Consider the following 22,878-nt stretch of genomic DNA (forward strand, 5'->3'; position numbering starts at 1 on the left):
TTGTTAGTAATAGTTGGTCTAGCCAGCTAATTGTCACTTTGAAAATCAAATGGAAGGAACTTGAATAGTGAGATAGGTTTAATGGAAGAAGTAGGCAGGCACAATTGAGGTGGACACACTGGCAGCCCCAACTGGCAAGAGCAAAGAACTCCAAGGCTACGTACGAGAGGAATGCCCAGCAGTCAGAAGCCATATTCCACTCTGTGACTGAGCGAAATAGGGAGCCCTTCTGGTCTGTTTCCTCACCTGTACAGGACAAATAAGACACCGCTACTGTCTTGGAGGCTGTGGAGATATCCCTTGAGATCATGATATGAAGAATTTTTAGAAATCTCAACAAATGAGAGATTATTGTGCCTTCATAAGAGGACGGACGAGGGGACAGTAGCTGCTCTTATAAAAGATGGTGCTCATTGTTATGGACTGAACTATATCTACCTGAAAATGCGTATGTTGAAGACCTAGTGCTCAATGTAACTATATTTAAAGATGGGACTTTGAAGGGGGTTCCTAAGGTGAAATGAGGGCAGAAGGTGGGGGCCTGATCTAACATAACAGGTGTCCTTAGAAGAAGAAGAAGAGACACCAGAGATGGAAGACCATGTGAGGACACAGTGAAAGACAGCCATTGGCACACCAAGGACAGGGGACATGGTAGACACCAAACTTGGCAACACCTTCATCTTGAAATCCAGCCTTCAGAGCTGTGAGAAATAAATTTCTGTTGTTTAAACTGCCCCACCTGTGGTATTTCATTATGCTGGCCCTGGCAGACTAATGCACTTCTCTTCATATTTCTCTTCGTACTGAAAGGTACTCAGAAATACTACCTGAAGGCAGCCTGGCCAGCCAGCAAAGAGATGAGGCAGTGTGGCTAATAGCAGCCATGTGTTAGAACCTTGTCCAGTCTTGAGGCAGGTTGTGCTCCTGAACTAGTGGGTAAAGGAAAACCAGACCTGTTTGCTCTTAGACAACAAGTTTATCGATATTGCAAGGCTCAATAGAGGGTCTACAGAATGATAAAGAATTTAAAGACCTTTGCATTAAAGGGAGGGATATGGACCCTATGTTTAAAACTCAACTTCAAACTTTGTTAAAAGCCAGGTAATTTGAAGAATGATTCCTTAGAAATAAAGAACAACATTTATATCTTGGTTGGGAACTCCAAAACTGTTTATGTGGGCTTCTTTGGGGTTGAATTCTGTCAGAAATAAAAAAAGAATCAGGCAACTATGTTATTTCTTACAAATTAATTTCCTGACTTTATTAAGTCAACAAGTTTCCTGCTCTCTCTCCTTCCTCACTCCTCCTCTCCTTTCCCTCTCCCTCATTTTGGAGACAGGATTTTATTATGCATCCCAGGCTGACCTTGAGATTACAATCCTCCTGGCTCACACTCCTGAGTGCCAGGATTACAGTGTATACCACCATGCCTTGCTCAACCACTTTTCTTTTTTTTTTTTCAACTACTTTTCTTGATCGCCTATTACATGCTAGCCTCTATCATAAATCATAGAGATATAAGAATAAAAATAGACATAATTCCCATCCTTCTAGAACTTAGTTGAGTGAAGGAATGCAGACAAGAGCCCGAGGATAAAAAGTAAATTCTTTGGCCTGACATTAAAAACTCAATTCAATCTGGGGCCAGCATCCTCTCCTAGTCAATGCCTGGCTGCAACCAAATCACCACCAGTCTCACCTTCCTAACATCTGTTCCCTACCTGGAATGCTTCCCATGCCATATTTAAACATGTTCAGAACACTTATACGAGCCTACAGTTGGGTGAAGTCACCTAACACAAAGTCTATTTTATAATAAAGTGTTGAATATCTCATATAATTTTTAAGTGTGATGCTGAAGGAGAAAAAAGAATGATTATATGGGTACATTTTAAGCTGAAAAATTAAAAACCTGTAAGTTGGAGGGTGTTTGTATAGCAAAAGTGATAGGATAATGCTTCTCAGATGAGATTACAAAAGAGTTGGGGCTGGGAATTCAGCTCAGAGGTAGAAAACTTGCTTAGCATAGATGAAGTCCTGGGTTCAATCCCTAGCACCATAAAAAAGGGATGGGAGTGTATGTCTTCTATCTTGGTTTCTCTTACTCTTTCTTAAATCTCTCACCCTGGAGAAAGCTGGCACCAAGTCTTAAGAGTGGCCTTGTAGAGAGCCCTGCATCGTGATAGACTAAGGCTTGCCAAAGACCACTACAGTGAGCTTGAAATTGGAAACTCTTCAACCTAAATGAGCCTCTAGGCTATGAACTTGACTTTTGAGCCAGTGGTACTAAGTTAAGCTTCACCTGGGTCCTTGACCCACAGAAACTATTGGATAATACATGTTAACTGTCTTAAGCCACTAAATATTAAAGTAATTTTGTTACACAGCAATAGATAACCAATACACAGTGTGGAATAATATGTTACATAGCAATAATAGTACATGGCTTGACTTAAATTATTCCCCTGAATTTCTTTGACTTAGCCTTGCCCAGAGCAATCTCTGCCTCACTTGAACTTGATATTGACCTGTTCTTTTCATTGGTCATTTTGCACATTGGTAACATTAGTTATCTTTTATCCTCTGTATTTCTTGTTCTCTCAAGTAACTGGAGGTCAGTAGTAGAGTAAATTCCTTGTCTCCCTAGTCACAACAGGAATCTGTCCACGTAGAGAAAGATGTAAGCTTGTGAGGTTAGAATTGTGATAAAAAGGGACTTTTCATTCTTGCATGGTAGCTGACTGATAAATAATTTGGAAGAGGGAAGTCGAACCAGGTGTTAGAAAAGGAACTGAAGCCCAGGAAGACTTAGGTTTTAATCTGCATCAAATGTGGCTTCAGTGATCAATAATAATAGCCAATCCTCCTTGAAAATTCCTTTTGGTGATTTCCTCACTATCATGTGAGGGCTTAGCCTTGTGTTGGCAGTTGTGATAGGCAGCAGAGAGAGCAGCTCTGAGATGCTGGGGTCATTTCAGAGAAAGGGAAGCCAATTGTTTTTTCAGGGCCCCTTCTCTCACGTTTATCCTTTTCATGGTCTCTGTAGCAGGATTGTGCTGAAGCCTGTTTCCTACACGTAGCTCCATTTATTTAAAACACATATACACAACAAACCAAATGCAAAGGAAAAAGAAGGAAAAAAAGGCTGCTGAAGAACAGAGTCACTAAAAGTTCAGGCTAAGAATAGACAAGGAACTCTGAGAGCTGCTTGGCTATGTGACCTCCTGCAGGGGCTTGGCAAGAAGCCCAATGCAGCTTTGTTGGTTGTTTTTTTTTTTTCTATGCTTGTAGAAAGAGCACTAGCTCGGGAGTCAGGATATCTATGTACCAGTCATGGTTCTCCTAGTGCCTCTTTCAGTTAGTCCTTCTCTCTGAACTTCACATCCCCATTTGTAAAAGGAAAGGGTTCAACTACATACACTCCAAGGCATTCCAACTCCAACCCTGACAGGACACAGAGGAACAAAGAAACAATACTGGCTGGCCACGGAAAAGAAGCCTGCCTTCTCCCCTCATCTTTGCCACTGAGGAGCCTGATCTCTTTGGACTTCCAGTTCCTCACGTGAAAAATAAGGTGTCACCTGACACGGGTGGCTCATACCTCTAATCCTATCTACTCAGGAAGCAGTGATCAGGAAGGTCAATGTTCAAAGTCAACCTGGGCAAACAGTTTGCAAGACCCTATCTCAAAAACAAAACAAACAAACAAAAAACACCCATTACAAAAAAGGGCTGGTGGAGTGGCTCAAGGTGTAGGCCCTGATTTCAAAACCCAGTATTGCAAAAAAAAAAAAAAAGTATCATATTCATCCATCCAGCCCTTTAACAAATATTTCCTGAGCACCTACTGTGTGCCAGGTTTGGTGCAAGAGATACAATGACAAGTCAAGCCAGATGTGGTCCATGGTCTCAGGGACTTTCCAGTTTGATGGGGGTACAGAGGAGGAAGAGATGATGAACTATAATCAAACGATCACATAAGTGAAGGTGTGATTATTGCCAAGATAAGTACAAAGGGAATATCATACTTGGTTCTGAGTGAGGGATAACCACAATCTCCATCAATTCCAGTGTTCTATGATCCAACTACTTGTTCTTCTGGTAAGCACAGAGAAACCTTTGAAGAGCTCACAACTAAAATCAGTTTCCCCCTCAAGAATGACACAGTTCTCCAATTGCTAGTTATATGTTCCAAATAATAATATTTATGAGTTAAGAATTAAGTGGGGGTTGGGTGCAGTAAGGCAACCAAAGAAGTTTTCTTAGAAACAGAAATTGAGATTGAAAAATTGAAAGGTCACTGCTTAGTTTAAGGTAAACACAAATAAGGATATCAGGTTGCAATGCCCCATTCCAACTACTAGGTACATGGGACACACAGTAGATATCCAACATGGGAGAACCCTAAGTCTCTTTTTGAGGCAGGAGAGATTCATACCCCACTTTCCGTCAATAAGCAAAAACTTATCTTGTGTGACTACTCTGAATGCTGTTGCTAGAATTGGGAAGCCTGTTACTAGAGGGTTCCTGACATAGGGCAGCCCCCTTGCCCCTGTCAGCCTGTCATCTTATTCCTCACAAAGAGGTTAGTGATACCCAAAGTCCCACAGAATATCAGAAGGATATGTTTGATACTTGATTCCCTGTGAGAATTTTAATATTTCATAATAAAACTGTTGGTTGCTACTATGAGCTGTGAGATGTTAGGCAAGTGACTAAATTTTCTAAAACTGATATAACTTCTTATGAAAATTAATTTTTAAAATAAAAAAGTAACACATGCAATCAAGTAAAAAAAAATCAAATATGACAAAAGACCATACTATAATGGTTACAGAATTTCTATTTGAGGTAATAAAAGTCTTGAAAATTGTAAAAAAAAAAAAAAAACTGTACAATATTGTGATTATAAATAATACCACTCAATTGTATACTTCAAAAGGGCTAAAATGGGAAATTTTATGTTTTAAATATATGTTTTTTACCTTAATGTTAAAAAATAACGTAATATACCAAAAAGTATATAAAAATAATGTAATATACCAAAAGAACCCACTTTAAGTGACTTAATTATATTGTTTGTGAATTGTAACTTCTTGTTTTGCTTTTTTGATACAAGATCTTGCTATGTTGCCTAGGCTGGACTTGAACTCACCATCTTTCTGCCTCCCACTACCCAAGTGCTGGTGAGTCAGCTACACCCAGCTACTAACATTTCCAGGTAAGAATATATTCTCCATGCCAATCTAGTACTTCTGGCCCCTCCTCAGAGGGAACTATTTCTTTCTGGTCTTCCAGAAATGGTTGAGGGATAAACAAGTATCTCTTTAAATCTAAAGTATATATATTTTTAGTAAGAATGGAAAGAAGAGTGCCTGCAGATTTACTTCATTCTTTTCCATCTTCACATAGAATCCATGTAAGCACCTAGCAATTTATTTAATGAGGCTCTACTGATTAACACATTGATTTGATTGTTTCTAGTCTTTTTCTAGAAAGCAGTGTTAGAGTAAACATATGCACACTTATTATTTTAGGCACATGCATTAATATATAATGGATATGATAAATTCCTAGTTCTGGGGTTACAGGATCAAAAGGTTAGTACCTGATAAATGTGATCAGTGCTAAACTGACTTTCCTAGAGTCTAGACTAATTTACAGTCCTATCTAGAATTCATTTAATCATTTGTTTCACTCACTCAATATGAGTATCTATCATGTGCTCGGCATAATTCTAGGCCGCCAGGATGCAGCAAACAAATAAGAATAACAATAATAAACAAACAAAATTTCCTAATGGAGCCAAAAGTCTTGTAGGGGTGGTGAGGGCAAACAAAAAAGTAAAACATGTAGTATTACAGGTGGTATGAAGTACTATGGCTAAAATAAAGCAGAATGTTAGCCAGCAGTAGGATCGGTAATTTTTTTTTTTTGAGATGTGGTTTTGCTATGTTGTCCAGGTTGCTCTCAAACTGCTGGACTCAAACCATCCTCCTGCCTCAGCCTCCTGAGAACCTGGGACTACAAGTGTGTACCACCATGTCTGGACAGGGCTGCCAATTTAAATAAGGAGGTTAGGGCATGAAAATTCTAAGCTTCATTTATTTCTCTTATCTACATAGTAGGATGATAACAGTACATATGTCAATAAGTTTGTTGTGATAATTCAATGAGATAATATCAAGTAAAAGTGAACATTTCGTAAATGGAAGCTATTCTTATTATAAACAACCTTACAGCTGAGAAAACTGTAGTCAAGGAGGAACAATTTGGTCCCAAGGAAACAGGGTTCCAGGGAAAACTAGTAGCTGCACAGCATCCAGAACCCTGGCCTCCTGACCCTCTTCTATGCCATGCAATTGCAAATACACCAAGAGACTGAGAACACTAAGAGGCCATCCTCCCAGGGATACTCATGGATGTGATCTTAAGTAGAAGGGTGCTTTGAGAATATGCTTTTGACATGAACAAGAAGGGAGGGAAGATGGGGGAGTACATAAGGTTCTTCTTCAAGGAGAAGCAGGCCACTCTGTTCAGGCCCAAGGCTGAGCCTGCTGGGGTTTACTCACAAGCCGTTCACTTCCAGGATGGTGCTCTCAGCCAAAGGCAACAAGCTTTCTGGCGGCTGCTGGCCCATCTGCTCTGATGAGACTCTCCCAAAGGCTGGACTCCCATTGGTTTCATTCCAAGGAATCTCCTGGAAGAAAGATAAGCAGCACTAAGTCACAGCTGTAGAAATAATAAGATCTGAAGGGGCACTTGTATCTGTTTGGCTGGGTGAGAGTTTCAAGTAGGCCAAGTGTGTGGTGGTGATGGTGGTGGTGGTCTCTCAACTGTTTCTCAGAGTTCTGGTTTTCTGTCTCTTAACTCTGTTTTTCTCACCCTGTGGCACCTCCTCTTCCAGTCCACAACAAGGTACCTACTGCTTCTATGGGTCTTCTGTCTGCCCAGAGCTCTCTTCTTGCCTGAGTTCTAATGTTCCTTCCATGAAAATCTCATTCCTCCATTCCTCCTAACCCCTTCATCGGAAACAGATGTTTTAAAAAAGATGCTTACTGATTCAACAGGATCAGTTAATGAATGCTTTATGAATTGGGGGAAATCAATAATTTGGGAAGGCTTATTTTCTTTATATAAAAATGTCATATGCTATATGACATTTTAAGTACCACAGAGTACATTTTTTTCAGCAAAAGGCAGATCCAACCTAAAGACAAAGTGTACAGAGAAGCTTGGAACCAAAGGTAGACATTTTCATAGTAGCAGTATCAGCACCACTGAAACCTTATCAAGAGGTGTGTTATGCAAGTCAACAGCAGGTTGTTCTTCAACAAAGTGCTAAGGACTGCCCTGGGGAAAGGACAATCTCTTCAACAAATGGTGCTGGAAAAATTAGATATCCACATACAGAGGAGTGAAACTAGACCCCTATCTCTTACCATATACAAAGTCAACTAAAAATGGTTAAAGACTGAAATGTAAGACCTGAAACATGAAACTATGAGGTGAAAACACAGGTGACCTTAGAATGAGTAAGGAGTTTTTGACTAAGACCCCAAAAGGACAACTTATAAAAGCAAAAACAGGCAAATGGGATTATATAAAACTAAAAGGTTTTGCATAACAAAGGAAACAACAGGATGAAGGGACAACCTACAGAATGGGAGAAAATATTTGCAAAGTAGACATCTGACAAGCAGCTAATATCCAGAATACGCGAGGACATTAACAACCCAATAGCAAGAAAACAAAATAACAACAAAAAACCCCACACAAAACCAAAGCAAAAAAACCCCACAAAAATCCAAACCCAAAATCCAGTTAAAAATAGGCCATAGACATAAATAGGTATTTCTAAAAAAGAGTCATGCAAATGACCAACAGATATATAAAAAATGCTCAATCATAAACAACATGCAAATCAAAACCAGAATAAGATATCACCCCATTCCAGTCAGAATGGCAATTATAAGGGCTGGGGGTATGGCTTAAGTGGTACTGCATCAGAATGGCAATTATAAAAAAGATGAATTTGAGCCAGGTTTGATGGCTCACATCTATAATTCCAGCTACTCAGAAGGCAGGAGATAGGAGGATCACAGTTCCAGGTCATGTGGGCAAAAAAAAAAAAAAAAAAAAAAAATGGTAATGAGATCCAATTTTCAAAGAATAAGCTGGATGTGCTGGGCATACCTGTGATCCCAAATAGGTGGGAGGCATAGGTAGGAGGATCTTGGTCTAGAGGTACCCTGGGTAAAGAGAGCAAAACCGTATCTGAAAAATAACTAAAGCAAAAAGGGCTTGAAGGTATGGCTCAAAGTGGCGGAGTACTTGCCTAGTAAGAACAAGGCCTTGAGCTCAAAATCCCAGTACCACAAAAAGGGGTGGGGGAGATTATAAGTGCTGCTGAGGATACAGAGAAAAGGGAGCCCTTACATACTACTGGTTGGAATGTAAATTATTATAGCCATTATGGAAAGCAGTATGGAGATTCCTCAAAAAATTTAAAATGGAACTACCATATGATCCAGTAAGCATATATTTGGAGGAAATAAAGTCAATACGAGAGACATCTCCTATGTATTCCCATGTTTATTGCAGCACTAGTCACAAAAGCCAAGAAATCAAAACAACCTAAGTATTCACCAAATGATGAGTAGATAAAGAAAATATGTCAAGTATACACAAGGAAATACAATTCAACCATTAAAAAAATGAAATCCTGTCATTTTTAACAACATGAATAGATTGAACAATTATGTTAAGTTAGAAAAAAGCCAGGCATGGAAAGGCAACTATCATATGACCTTACTCAAATGTGATCTCTAAAAATGTTGATCCCATAGAGTTGAGAGTGGAATTGTGGTTACCAGAGACTGGGAAGAATAGTGAGGAAGGTTAGAATAGGGAAACAGGTACTAGTGTGTAGGTTGACAGGAGAAATAAACGCTGGTGTTCTATTACACAGTAGGGTGACCACAGAAAATTATAATGTACCATTTATTTTTAAAAAGCTAGAAGGATTTAAAATTTTTCACCACAAAGAAATGATAAACATTTGAGAAAGTAGATAATCTTACCATGTTTTGAAAATTATACAATGTATGTATGTATCAAAACACCACAGGACGCCATACATATATATATATACATATTAAACAGAAGTGGAAACATCGACATATATATATATATACACATATATATAACTTTTATGTGTCAATGAAAAATAAAAATATGAAAGAGACACATGTACATACATACATATACACAAACAAAATTTAAAAAGAGGTACGTTATAATGACCAGTGTCTGATGAATGCAAACTAGGATCTAGCAAGGGCCTAGGTTTTGAAATTTATTCTTATCTTGAGTGGACCTGCATGCAGAGAAAAATCCAGACCAATTTTGGAACATACTGTCTCTACTTTTTTTTTTTTGTGGTACTGGGATTTGAACTCAGGGCCTCATGCTTGCTAGGCAGGCACTCTATCACTTGAACCACTCCACCAGCCCCTACCCCCCATTTCTACTCTTGAAAGGGGAACATAAGAAGTAAAAAGAGCTTTGGCCTGGATTGCCAACACCTCAGTAACTTGCACATCATGGAGTAGGGTAAGCTGTAAGTTTCCTTTCTAAGACCAGAGAGAGGAAAAATCAGAAACATTCAGATTGATAAAAAAAAAAAAGATATCTTAAACTCAAATTTGGGAGAGTTAAAAAAGATTGGTGCAAGTGACTGAGAAATCTGAAATTATATATATATATGTCGATGTTTCCACTTCTGTTTAAACTGTGGACAATTACAATAATAGACGAAACTTCTGTTGTGGTAAATCTAATAAAACTTAAACATCCATATTCTTCCTCCCCACTATCCTCCCTACCCTCCGGGGCTGAACATACTTTGAAAGCACTCTACCACTGAGCTATATCCCCAGCCTGGCATCCATATTCATTTTTTTTCTTTTTTGTTTTGAGACAGGGTCTCATTATATAGTCTAGGACAGCATGGAACCTGTGATCCTCCTGCCTCAGCCAACCACGGCTATGAACCATAGGCATGCACCATCATACTCCTGGCATCCATATTCCTACATTTTCCACAGAGAAAGGTAGGAATCAGGCTAGGGGATTGGCAACTTAAGACACAAAACTTTGAAATAACTAGTGATAGTATATCAATTGTTCCTGCCTGAAAAACAGCCTGGACTCCAAACTTCTCTTTGATGTCTTGAAGCTGGGTTGACAACAAATTGTCACAGGCTTGAGTCTTGCAGCATTATAGGCATAGCAAAACCAGTAGCAGACACCTAGCGTTTTGGCTGAAAAAGTCTACCAAGTCTGCTTAGATCCCTGTCCCTCCCAGACATCAGTATCAGACAGATCTCCAGAGTCAGCAGTACATCCTAGCAGACAAACGCTGAACTGAAGGAGTAGTGGCATTGTTTCACAGAGTTTTCAGTGACTTTCCACTCAGCTGTGGGAAAATTTGACAGACAACTGTGGGTGAATCATAACCCAGAGGTCCTGACCACTCAGATCTCTGAAGATTCCTTTCATTCCTTTCCCAAAAGGGGAACCTGGCAAAATCCAACTGGTTAATTCCATTTACCTTCTGTTCCTTGCAACTACATGTAGGTGCAGAGTAGTGTGTTCTTAGCAAAAGGATATCACAGTTACAGCATCGACAATCTAGAATCACAGTAGTTTATATTTATCTAGCATTATATTTATCAGGCACTTTAATAGATTCCTTTCACTGAATCTTAACAACCACCCCGTGGGGGTTTTTACTGTTACTCTCTCAAGTTACTGTTACTCTCTCAAGTTTGCAGATGAGGGAACTAATAATGCACTCACAGTTGCATAAGTTGGGTGGGAAGTGCTGAGATTTAACCTAAGCAATGGTGCTCCAGAGTCCGTTCTCCTAACCACTATGCCATAGTAGAAGCAAATACAGGCACAGATATTCCAGACTCAAAGGCACTGGATACCACAGAGCACCCTCAGTTTTTGCAGCTGGGAAAAGAGACCTGATGACATGATGGGAATGACACAGTGACAGAGCCATGATTTGAAGCAGTTCTCTTCACTTCAGGGTTCGATGCTCTCTCTCCTGTGTCAGAGTGCTTCAGGTTTCTGCAGCATCTTGAAAATCTGGAATCCTTTTTTCTTTAATACCTGTCCTTTATTATTTAAAGTACAGAATTTCCATTTATACAAACAAAATATTTTCCATAGGTTTTGTACAATATACTGATTTCTCAATTCTACCTATTTTTTATTATAGACTTTATTTTTTTAGAACATTTTAGTTTTATAGCAAAAATGAGTGGGGAGTACAGAGAAATCTCACATACTTCCTGCCTCCACACATGCAAGACCTCCTCCGCTATCATCATCCAGTGCCAGACAGGTGTATTTGTTATAGTCAATGAGTCAATGTAGACACATAATTGTCACTCAATGTCCAGAATTTACATTAACGTTCACTCTCAGTGTTCTATGAATTTTGACAAATGTAATGACATGTATCTGTCATTATAGTATCATATGGAATAGTTTCACTACACTAAAAATCTTGTCTATTCCATTTATTCATCCCTTTCCCTCTCCAAACCCCAAAGCAACCACTAACGTTTTGGCAGTACTGGGTGTTGAGCTCAAGGCCTCACATTTGCTAGGCAGCCATTCTATCACTTGAGCCACCCCATCCCTTTTTGCTTTGGTTATTTTTTAAATAGGGTCTTACTTTATGCTTGAGCCAGTCTAGACTACACTCTATTTATGCTTTTACATAGCTGAGATGACAGGTGTGCCACCATGCCCAGCTTTTACTGGTTGAGATGGGGGTCTCATTAACTTTTTACCCTGCATGGTCTTGAACCACAATTCTCTGTCTCCCAGCAACCACTAACTTTTTATTCTCTCCATAGTTTTATGTCTTCCAGAATGTCATATAGTAGAGTCACATAGTTTGTAGTCTTTTTCCAATTGGCTTTTTCATTTAGTAAAATGCTTTTAAGGTTCCTCCCTGTCTTTTCATGGATGTATAGCTCATTTCTTTTAAGCACTGAATAATATTCCACTGTGTGAGTGGACCAGTGTTTTTATTAATTTACCTCTTGAAGGACATCTTGATTGCTGCCAAGTTTTAGCTTCTGTAAATAATGCTACCATAAACACCCATGTGCAGGTTTCTGTGTAAACATAAATTTTTGTTGTTGTTGTTTTTATCTCCAAGGAGCACAACTGCTTCATCATATGGAAAGGGCAGTTTAGCTTTACTAAAACACTGTCAAACTTTCTTTAAAGGTGTCTGTGCTCTTTTATGCCCTCTTCCTACTGTGAATGGCAGTTCCCACTGCCCCACATCCTTGTCAGAATCTTGTGATCAGCAGTTTAGATTTTAGCCAGTTTTCTAGGTTTGTAGTGGCAACTTATTATTTTAATTTGAATTCCCTAATGATATATGATGCTAGGCATTTGTTTCATATGCTTACTTGCCATCTGAATATATTCTTTGGTGAGGTGTCTGTTCTAATCATTTGCCCATTTTTTTTTTGCTTGTTTTTTTGGATCAGGGTCTGACTATGTTGCCCAGGCTAGTCTCAAACTCCTGGACTCAAACAATCCTTCTGCTTCAACCTCCAGAGTAGTTGGAACTACAGGTGTACCTTACCATGCCTAGCTTCCTTTGTTCATTTTTTAAAATTTTGTTGCTCTCTACCCTTTTTCAGGGGCTTAAAAAAGATGACTCATTCTTACCCCGTCACCTATTTTTTTTAACCCTCAGGAAGCTAAAGTTATTTCAAGTAGTAAAAAGTCTTTTAACCAACTTTCCCTTCTTTTACCAAACTATTTTAGCTATTCAGCTATGAATTCTAATCACTAATCATCTAATAAGCATTTCCTGGTCTTCTCATGACATCCTCCCCTACCTCTTCCTCTCCCATTTAGGATATTAACCAGCCAAGGCTCTGGCTCCTGTATTTGTATCTTTAAACCTTACTCTTTACTACTCTTCACTTCCTTACTTTTGTCTGCTGTCATGGGCACTCTTCTAGGGTAGTGTCCCCACAATGACATTCGCATCATAAACTTCCCACTTCCTTTCTATATTCCTTTTTATGCTGGTTAAAAGACTTTTTACTACTTGAAATAACTTTAGCTTCCTGAGGCTGTTTTCAGCCACATATGGTAGAAAGAGTTTGGTCTTTACAATCAACAAATCTTGACTCCTCTAGGCAAGTTAGTTAATCATACCTAGCTTTATGTCAAGTGGGTAAAAGACTGGTAGTGTTTGTGAAAATTAAGTATAAATTGTATAGCGGAATGACTACCAGTTGGCAGTGAAGAGAAAGGAGAAGTTCTTTCTCCACTTCTATCTCTTTCCCTCCTTTAAAAAAAATGTTCAAAAGAGCTTTATTTTTAAAAAGCTCAATGCATAATCACAAATCAGTTTCACCTCAGCATTAACTAGGATCTGGTACACTGTCTTTGAATATCTGCTTATTTCTGCATCACCTAAATTTCTAACTTTCTCTAGTCTAAATTCCAGTCTTTTGGCCCAGACCTGAATTTTCAGCTGTTCAGAGAAATCTTCCTTTGGAAGTGGGACATAAATTTTGCTTTGTTTTCTCATCACTCCTATTTCTTCAATGGCCTTCATTAAACCTGTGCTCAAGCAAGAAGCTTGAATCATCTCAAAGGTCCATGTGTTTTATACTCCATGTTCTGTGCTTACAATCCCTTTGGGTTTTATTTCTACAGTGGTTCTTTGCATCCATCCCCTCTATTTCAGGCCTCAATTACATCTCACCTCAGCTACTGCTACAGACCAGACTTCTGGACACTCATCCCACTCATCTGTTCAGAACCAAGATTTATCTAATTAATACATATATACATATTAATAATCCACTATAAAATCATCTATAGCACTGACTACACAGAATCCTGAATATTGGCTGCTCATTAGAATGAAGGTACTTCAAAATTAGGTGACCATGTCATATTAATTGTTATGTATCATTGTTTACTATTACATATTAAATATACGTTAAGAAATGCTTATTAAATAAATAAACAGAAGCCCAGAACTATGGGAAATAGGGAATTTGAAAGAAATACAATCTGAAATAAATATAGGATGATCCCTGTCCTGTGGGAGCTCACACTCTTCTTGAGAAGGTAAGATAGACACAAGAAATTGTTATGTATCTGAACTGAAACACAGACTCTAAATGCCAGAAATGCTCAGAGGAGACAGAGGTAAGTATAAGATGGAACTGTTGGTGATGATATCACAGAGAAGAAAAGATTTAATCAAGATCCAAAAACATGGGGGGAATTTTTTAGAGCAAAGTGTAAAAGGCAGGATGCACCAGAATGGCAATGGCACAGTAAAAAGTACAAAGAATTTATACCTGCACAAGGAGAATGGGAGTCTGGTCTAATATAATGGGAATGGGGAACAATGGGTCTAAGCTGGAGGAAAGAGGAGAGGCCAGATAACAGATTCTCAAAACTCAAGAAAGAAGGAGTTTGACCCCCGTAAGAAGGCAATAGGAAACATAATAAAAAAACTGTACTGTATAAAACTATAATAATAGAAAAACTACATTAAGATATGTACACGTATTCATTTACTATAGCAACCATTTGAGATAGGTTGAATATCCCTTATCCAAAATGCTTGGAACTAGAAGTATTTCAGATTTTTTTTTTTGAGTTTGGAATATTTGCATAGGCTTTACTGGTTGAGCATCCCTAAGCAAATAATTTGGAAATGAAATTTCCCAAAACCTGTAACTTTTTAAGCATCACTGCTGTATCATTTTGGAGTGTCTGAATTGTAGATTTTTAGATGAGGGTATGTTTAACCTGGCTGTCTCCATTTTAGAGATGAGGAAATTTTGGCAAAGAGTTATTAAATAACTTGCTCAAAGTTCCATAGTTACTCACCAGGCCCTGCAGTAAGCACTACAAAAACAAATAATATAGCTCCTGCTTTCAAACTGCTCAAAATATAACCAAAGCCAGGTACACAAATGATTCTTTCATAAGGGAGCATGGCTCAAGTCGTAGAATTTCTGCCTAGCAAGCACAAGGCCCTAAGTTCAAATTCCAGTACTCACAAATTATTCTTTCATAAATAATAATCTATAAACCAATATGTAAGGTATTATAAAAAATATATACAGAAGTGGGAGTGTTATGGTAGGAAAACTAATTTGAAAAGGCTCTACTAATAAGCATACACAATGAATTAGGAGAAATTAGCTTCCTAGCTAATATAGTCTCCTACCTAATATAATGATATAATATGGTTGATACACTCACTATACAAGAATGAATATAGAATTTTTACACCTGTTGAAATCACCATAAGAAGGACTAAGGTAGAGAGAAGAAAAATAGAGGAGATGAACCAATGTGGGTTATAATACATATATACATGGAAAAGTCACAAGGATAATCCCTATACCTTATTTATTTTATACAAAAATGTCATTTTTTTCTTTTATAAAATTGGAGAACAGGACAGAACAGGTCCTGTCAGGGTGGGTGGTGGGTTAGTACCAGTGGGAAGAGGGAGGATGTGGGAAAAGGGTGTAGAAGGGTGACTATAACGCAAATACTGTGTACACATGTATATAAATGGAAAAATGTGAGACCTGTTGTAACTATTCCAGGAAAGGAGGGAGAAGGGAATAAAGGAGAATGATGGAGGGGGTGAATTCAAGTATGGCATATTTGATATATTGTAAGAACTTTTGTAAATGCTACAATGTACCCCCGCACAACAACAACAACAACAAAAGATGTAGCTAGGAAGGTGACCTCGGTGGATACAGTGAGAATGGAGGAGAGGCAGTAAGCAAACATTTCACAAGCAGGAATGATAGTAGCGAGTTTAATGTAACAACAAAGAATCAGACTTCAGTTTTTAAGCCTGAGAAACTGAAATGAGAATATTTGTAGGAAAAAGATAAATTCATTTTAAGGCATATTGAGTTGAAAATAAATTGCTCTATTCTAGGAGCATATAATAGGCCTAACTAAAGTAAGATTCAGAGATGAGAACTTTACATTGTTAGTTACCAGAATTGAGTTGTACATAAAGAAAGAACTTTAAAATGCTTTAATTAAAAGAAAAAGAAAAAGAAGAGAGGAAAAACAAAAAAAAAAAATGCTTTAATTAGGCTCTATGCCACTTGGATGGCCTCTGAATTTCTAGTTTTATTTTCTCCTCACTCCCCACTAGTCTCTATTAGTCTATTATTAATTTTCATTTCCATGGAAATGGTGTATGATTATACAGTAATAAGGATGAAACTTACACATACAAGAGTTTATCTCTCCAAAATGGATTCCAAAACCACTTTCTTGGTTAACATTTTTCTGGAACTTTGTTGGAATTGCTTTCAGAGGTGATCTATGATCTAATTACAGATGCTCCATGACCTACCATGGAGCTATATCAGATAAACCCACTGTAAACTGAAAATATCTTTAAGTCATTATGTCAAAACATCACAGCTTAGCAACATCATAGTACTTCACAGTCATACTTTATTTGTATAATAAATCAACCTTGTCACCCATTAACTTAACTCTGGAGATAACTTTTCCTTTTTTTAAAAAATCTTTCTTCAAAAGTCAAATCTCTAAGAGAGAAGACAAGCATGATAGTGCACTCCTGCAATCCTGGTACTGGGGAGGCAGAGGCAGAGGATCAAGAGTTTGAGGCTTGCCCAGGCAATTTTAGTGAGAACCTACTGTGAAAACAGAATGCAAACCAAAGGGTTGAGGACAAGCACCATGCCTGGGTTCATTCCCCAGTACAGCAAAATAAATGAATTTGATTTGATCTGATAAAATCTGAGAGAGAGTGGGGGGGTGGGAGAGAAAAGAAAGAAGAAGGAGGAAAGAAAGACAAAGAAAGAGAGAGAGAGAAAGGGAGGGAGGGAGGGAGGGAGGGAGAGAGAGAAACACCAGATATAGACTCTGACAACTTCAAGAGTGTTTCCATACATTCAGAGGAGTGGTGTCATCACTGTAGGAAAGAAGCAGAGTGGGACACACAGTATGAGCCCCTCCTGAGATATGGGGCATTGTACTTCTAATTATTTCAGGCATGCTTTCCAATTGATGCTTGAAGCAACTATACAAGAAAGTACTATTATCTTATGCTAAAGAAGAATGGAAGAGTCAGGCACCATGGCATGTGCCCTAGTCTCTGCTACTGTGAAATCTGAGGTAGCAGGATGACGGAGACCAGGTGTTCAGGACCACCTAGTCAACATAATAAAATCCCATCTCAAAACAACAACAACAAAAACCAAGAGGCTGGGCATGGTGGCTCATGCTTGTAATTGTAGCTTTGGGAAGCTGAAGCAGGAGAACCAAGATTCCAGAACACATAGCAAGACCATGTTTCAAAAAACAAAACAACAAAAGAAGCAAAGAAAAAGTAAAATTCTCAGGCTTATAAAACTAATACATAGCAAAGCTGGAACTTAAAAAATAAGTTCCAGGCCAATCTGAGCTACACAGCAAGATCCTGTTTCAAATAAAATAAAAAACAATAAACAAACAAAAAACTTTAGGATTTTGCTACCTCTGATAAAATAAAAACACTACTTTCCAAAGGATGGAAAAGATATTAGCTAAACAGTATCATTACTATGCAATCCTATATTATATACTTATAAATTTAATACTTATAAATTCATTTGTCTCCCTATTATGTTTTATATTGATTACCACAGGAAAATATTAAGAGAAATATGAACAACAAGCCATGAAAATGTGTCATAGATTTTGAGTTATAGAAATAACACATTATTAGTAGAAATGTTTTTGGATCATTGGGTTTGATCCCTCTGATTATACTAACATAGTAAGATTTAAGTATGTTATAATACAGGTCTTCAAGCAACAGTATGTCCTTCCCCTTATATATCTTGGAGTGAAGGCTCTTGTGTTTTTGCCTCAGGGCCTTTACTCATGCACTGTTAGTTGAACACACAGTAAGTTTTACTTATTCCTCCTTTGAGTTCTACTCATTCACCACTGGAAAACTATATTCAATTTATAAAGCAGACTCTTCTACTATCTTAAACTGCATTGGAAGCTTGCAGGCTTGAATTATTTAAAAGAAAAATATTTCTACTTTTCTGCCAAGTGCTCACTTGAGTGATCAATGTTCACTCAAGTGATGTAATCATCTCCTCTCATTTTGTAAGCGCTACTCTCTCTGCAGTTGACTAAGCAGTCTGCAATCTTCCTTCCTTTAACTGGATAATTTTCAGGCTTATGTCTTACCCTTCCGGATTTCACAAATTCATTAGTCATTTTTTTTCCTATGAATATAGTAAGGGGTTTCACAGCAAGAGTCTCTCTCCCCTCTCTAGAACTGCCTAGATCAACTTCCCATACATTGTTCCAGTGCAACCTTTAATCTACTCTTTTGTTCCAGACAGACTGGCTTTTTTTTTTTTTTTTTTTTTTTTTTGCTTACAGGCTTGCTTTTCCTCCTTCTTGGATTGACCTTCCTGTGTTCTCCACATATCCTTGTGGCTCAGATGTTTGTTTCCCACCTCTGGACTTGTGTGGCACTTCTGGTAGTGTTATTCTCTAACACTGTAAACATCACTATTGTTTATTAAGCTCTAATCATGTGCTGTGTCTGTAACTTACCATCCCCTGTAAAGACTGACACCTATAGGCCGAGGTGACACACCTTCAGTCCTCCAGAATGTCTGTCACCTATAGGCCTTTCATACAGCCTAGCATAGTGCCTGACACATAGCAGGTACTCATGAAATAGAAACCATGATTATTATGGTTAGGAGTACAAGTACCATCTATGACTTACTCATGTTTGACCTCAAAGCCTGGCACAGTGTCTAAATCACTCAATATATGTGTATAAAACTAACCAGTAATATGTTGAGTTGCTATAAAATCCTTATAAGACAAACTGTGCAGCTTGCTATGGACTGATGAAAATAAGTCTACAGAATCTGGCCAGGAAAAGTACATAGTTAACACAGTTGGAGTTGTGTTGCCCCCAGGCATAGCCCAGAAGCCCAGCAAGATATGTAGTACAAGGCTAAGGAAGTTCTTTTTGGCTAGACACTACAGAGGCTGAGTTTGTTAGAGAGATTTCCAATGAATTGTTCTGGACAACACAGGCCTAAATCAGTTTGGTCCCTTACGTATAGACAGTATGGTCAAACCAACTCCCTTGGATCAGAGAGAAACTTGGGAGAGGCTTCTGAAGATGAAGAGATGGCTGATTCTTAGAGGGCAATTAAGTATTTATCTATAGCACTCACACAGATCAAAAGGTGAGGCTCTGCAGCAGAGATTTAGCAATGGCTATCTGGGAAGTCAAGAAAAAGTAGCAGGGCCCAGTAACCAGAGTGAGATTCAAAATCCAGATCCCAGTCTTTGGCAAAGCTAAATTTAAAAAGAGATTGTACACTGGGAAACCAGATAGAGACATGGGTTTTAAGGAAACAAAACAAAGATTCAAGTAGGCTGTGGTGACTCAAGCCTAGCTACTTGGGAGGTGGGGATCAGTAGGATCATGGCAAATTGTTCATAAGACCTCATCTCAATCAATAAAAGCTGGGAGTGGTGGTGCACGCCTGTTATCTCAGCTATCTGGGAAATATAAATAGGAGGATTATAGTCCAGGCCAGCCAGGGCATAAAGCAATACTCTATCAGAGAAACACCTAAAGCAATCAGTTCAATTCCTAGTACTGTGAAAAAACAAGACAAAACCAACAACAACAACAAAATTCTCAGAGGTTCAATTACTGTACTGGAGTACAGGCAAGTTTGATTCTCGAAGCACAAAGACTAGCTATTAGATTTTCAGGCATTTATTCAGGTAGGAATAGCAGCAAGGTTAAGGAAGGACTCAAATTCTGGAACTAAGACTGATCTGGTATACTTAAGGTAGAGCTGAACTTGCCAGTGGTAGGGTTGGTGGTGGTGCATAGAATCTGGTTAATATAATACTGCAAGTCCTTCACCTGATCACTAACCCAGAGTATAGCCTCTCAGCATATGGAGTTAAGGATAAAGAATTTCAGTTATCTACAAATGGTAAAGTACTGAGTGGAAGTCTGTCTGGCCTGGCCCAACAAATATCTAACTCTTTCTAAAAACACTTGTTTCACCCACAGACTATGTACCTACTTGGCCTCCTAACCCTCATACAATGTTTTTGTCCCATAATGAGTCCCAGATATAATCTTTTTCAATGTTGACATTGTTCTTTCCAACTATGAAATCATTGTTTCATCCACTGATTCTGGGACTAGAGCTCCTTCCTCCAAGAAGTCCCAGAATACAGTATTCACAGACTTTTATAATAAAGCAATCCTTTTCCTTTTAAACCCAACCCAACAAAATACACTAAAAACTAATAAAAGCAAGCATTAATAATAATAAAGTCTTCCCATCATCCAGTTCTTTAGTAAGACCACACTTCTTGATTTTCACTTCTTCAGATTCCAACCGTGTCTCTTACTGTTCTATGGCTGGTTTATGGTTATTTGGATTTGATTTTGTTTTTTTTTTTTTTTGGGTCATGTTACAGCACTACACACAAATCATGGTCTCTCTAGTTCAAGAATCCATCTCATGATTAATTTTCTTTTGCAATACTCCCACCAAGTGGTCATCTTGACTATTCTTGACACCCTAAGTGACTGAGAGCTCATCTCCTGCAAACTGCCTAGCTCATTTTTGACATCAACAGTAGGAAGTAACTATTGAGCTGAAATAGGACTCCGCCCCTCCCCCTGCCTTTTTTTTCTGTTCATTCACTTCAGATTCTCTCCTTGGGGACATATGGAACAAATTAACACCTCTTGCATATGACTTCCTTCAGAAATCTAAGTAAAGTGGTACGTTTATTTGCTTGTTACTAGATGTTTCCAGTATTTTCAACTCATTTTTTGTTAGATGTTCTCTCCAATATCCTCTCTCTTCCTTTTGTGAATATTCAAGAAAATACACATGCAAGTTATACCAGTAAACTTCAGGTGTGCTTTGGTCAATGAATAACAGTGAGACAGCCATCTACTTTGTGTTCTGAACAACATACTTCTTATAATGCAATCTAAGTTCATTTCAGCTTTTTGGCAGTCAAACATACTGCTTACTCACGTTGAGTTCACAAATAAGTGAATACCCCTATGTGCCACACATACTGCTTATTAAGCCCATTCCTTACTTACACAATTGTTTTAAAAGAGAGAAAAAGGTAGGGGGGGAAAGGTCTGTTTACCATGTTGATGTTTCAGGAAATTTGGGGCCCAAAAATTCAATGTCTGATTTCGCATTCCTGAAGATATATAAGCCTATGCTTACTTGCCAGGTCAAATAATTATAGGAAAACTAATGATGAGTCATGGACTAAATTTCAGTTTAGGTTAGTCATCTTTGCTTTTTTCATGGTCACAGACTGCAGCCTTTCTCAAAAGTATCCATCTTTCAAATACCTGCTATTTAGCACCAGAAGAACTGGTGGGAAGACTACAAATGAGGCTATGCACTGCCTGTAATCCTAGCTACTTGGGAGGCTGAAATGGGGAGGACTGAAGTTTGAGGCCAGCCCAGGCAAATAGTTCTTAAGACACCATCTCCAAAATAACCAGAGTAAAATGGACTGGAGGTGTGACTCAAGTGGTAGAGAGCCTGCTTTGCAATCATCAAGCCCTGAGTTCAAACCCCAGGACCACTGGAAAAAACCATACAAAACAAAACACTGTATAGATTTTCAAAGATATTTCATATCTTAGCTTATTTGAATCTTTTAAGCCAAAGAAAGTGGGGGTATGTATCATCCTCATTTTTTAGATGAAAAAATTGAGACCCAGAAACCTTGTGACTTGTCTGTGGTTACATGGCTAAAAACAGGTAAAAGGAAGACTGAACCTTAAGTCCTTGGATATGTAATCCAGTTCAGTCCTTACTGTACCCATGACATTCCAATACTAGTCAGATTCGGTACTTGGCCTTGAGACACTAATACTTAAGGTTCTCCTTAAGGTGGCAGGCAACACAATATACTCACCCTCCACAAATCACAAAGTCATGGAATTTTGAGAATTATTCCAATACCTTTAACTTATAAATTGGAAAGAGATATTAATTACTTCAAGATGCAATTATCTAAAATCAGCATTAGAACCTATTTATACATCCACTCCAATACTCTTCTTAGACTACTGTTTCTCAAAATACTGGGTAGCTATCTTTTCCCCATAACAAGAACACTTCTGAAAATGGGGTCTGATACACACTCTAACTCAGAAATGTCACAATTAATGATCCTATCAAACTTCTAATCCAAAGCAATATAGGCCAGAAAGCTAGTCAGAGAGGGATGAATCTCTGAGCAAGTAATTTCCCATCAGAGTTGGGGCATATGAGCTAACAAAAACATGTGGACTCCTATACTCTCCCAATATTTATTGTTGTTGGTGCCACTCAAAATTGTAGACTACTTGCGTTATAGATATCTAGGCTACAAAGACAGCTAAGAGTCTTATTAAAAAGAAAGCAGCATAAATCTGCTACAGACAAGGGTGGTCTTTTTAAAAGGCTAAATAAACAACTAAGTTAATATATGTAAAAAGGAACTGGTAGCTGACATAGGAACACATACACAAACCAGTATGATGTTCTATTTGATTCAACAATCATTTTTAGAGCACCAATTCTATGCACAGCACTGTAGATTCAAAGACATGCTATACCTCTATCCTCAAGAAACTTCACAGATTCAATATTAACTACACAGAGTCCCATGGAAACACAGATGGGGGTCACTTGAGTA

The 22,878-nt window shown here is 38.2% G+C and overlaps 1 long non-coding RNA gene across 2 annotated transcripts in view; it reads right to left on the reverse strand.

The window, feature by feature from the left end:
- LOC141418873 (uncharacterized) overlaps positions 1 to 22,878 on the reverse strand; it is a 58,505-nt gene that overhangs the window by 18,419 nt on the left and 17,208 nt on the right. For both annotated transcript variants that reach the window (XR_012443535.1, XR_012443534.1), the window contains exon 2: positions 6,576 to 6,703. This is a non-coding gene — a long non-coding RNA (uncharacterized lncRNA). The remainder of the gene's footprint in view (positions 1 to 6,575; positions 6,704 to 22,878) is intronic.

The sequence above is a fragment of the Castor canadensis genome, chromosome 18 (assembly GCF_047511655.1).
Source record: "Castor canadensis chromosome 18, mCasCan1.hap1v2, whole genome shotgun sequence".
In the NCBI taxonomy this organism is placed as follows: domain Eukaryota; kingdom Metazoa; phylum Chordata; class Mammalia; order Rodentia; family Castoridae; genus Castor; species Castor canadensis.